The following is a 1,068-nucleotide window of genomic DNA, read 5'->3' on the forward strand; positions in this document are numbered from 1 at the left end:
ATGCTACCCTCTCTGTTCCTTCGTTACTGTCATTGTTTTGAAGTGGCTGCCGGACTGGACAAAGTTATTGGGGGGGGGGGGGGGGGGGGACTGGAGATTTTTCTTTGGGAGAAAGTCGTCTGCCAAGGAGTCCCTGAAAGTCTCCTTCAGTAACTAGTAGACCCTTTTCCCATGGAGGAGGCCAAAGCTGGTCCCTGGTCCAAGGGTGCCCTAGAGAAGGCTTGCTGGGGAGGGGGCTGGGGGCTAAAGGCCAGTGACAGGGAAGGGGAGAGGTCAGGACCCGAAGGCGTCAGGTCCAGTCCCCACGCCTCATTTAACTGAAGCCCAGAAAGGATGAGGGACTTGGCCAAAGGCACATACAGCTGGCGGTGGTGGGATTAGAACTCTGAGCTGGTGGCTGGTGAGTCCAATTTCTGCGCGTCCCTGGCACTGCACCTTGTGGTCTGTGCGCTGGGAAGGGCCGGGGGCCAAGGGCCCCCTGACACGTGATGTAGCCGTGTTGTGGCGGGGGCGGGGGGGGCGCCTCTTTCACTTGAGGCTGCGTTTCCGTCCAAGGGAGGGACTGGCCAGGCCTGGCCTGCCCTATGGGGCGCGGGGGCAGCCCACCGAGTCCCAGAACCATCGGGAGCCTCCCCAGCTCCGCGAACCAGACAGTGACGAAACGGCGGAAGATTGTGTGCCGCCGCCAGCGCGCCCCCCAGCCCGGCCCAGCCCGGCCCCCGCCTGCCCAGCCAGCCGGCTGGCCTTGGAGAGTGGGCAGCAGCCTCCGGCTCCGGCCCCAGCCCCGGCCCCCTCGGTCTCCTCCACAGGAACGCAGCAGGTTTGGCCAGCCTGGGGGCTGGGGCTGGGCCGGGCTGAGCTGGGGTGGGGAGGGGGGGAAATCCCATGACGCGGCCGGCCCCGCCCCCCGGCCCTATATAAAGGGGTACTTGGCGCGCTCTGACCCCAAGCAGCTGGTCCGAAGCGGTGAGCAGCAGCAGCCGGGGAGCAGTGGCAGCGGAGGAGTTGGCGACGGGAGCAGAGGGCACCTGAAGCCAAGCCAACCCAACCCTACCCAGCGATCGAGTG

General features: G+C 65.8%; 1 protein-coding gene across 1 annotated transcript in view; it reads left to right on the top strand.

Moving 5' to 3' along the window:
* Nucleotides 1-961: 961 nt before the first annotated feature.
* SLC7A3 (solute carrier family 7 member 3) overlaps nucleotides 962-1,068 on the top strand; it is a 5,508-nt gene continuing 5,401 nt past the window's right edge. The window contains exon 1 of the mRNA XM_027836808.1: nucleotides 962-1,065. The gene's annotated coding sequence lies outside the window, so the exon portion shown is untranslated. The remainder of the gene's footprint in view (nucleotides 1,066-1,068) is intronic.

The sequence above is a fragment of the Vombatus ursinus genome, unplaced genomic scaffold (genome assembly GCF_900497805.2).
Source record: "Vombatus ursinus unplaced genomic scaffold, bare-nosed wombat genome assembly UNPS02014819.1, whole genome shotgun sequence".
In the NCBI taxonomy this organism is placed as follows: domain Eukaryota; kingdom Metazoa; phylum Chordata; class Mammalia; order Diprotodontia; family Vombatidae; genus Vombatus; species Vombatus ursinus.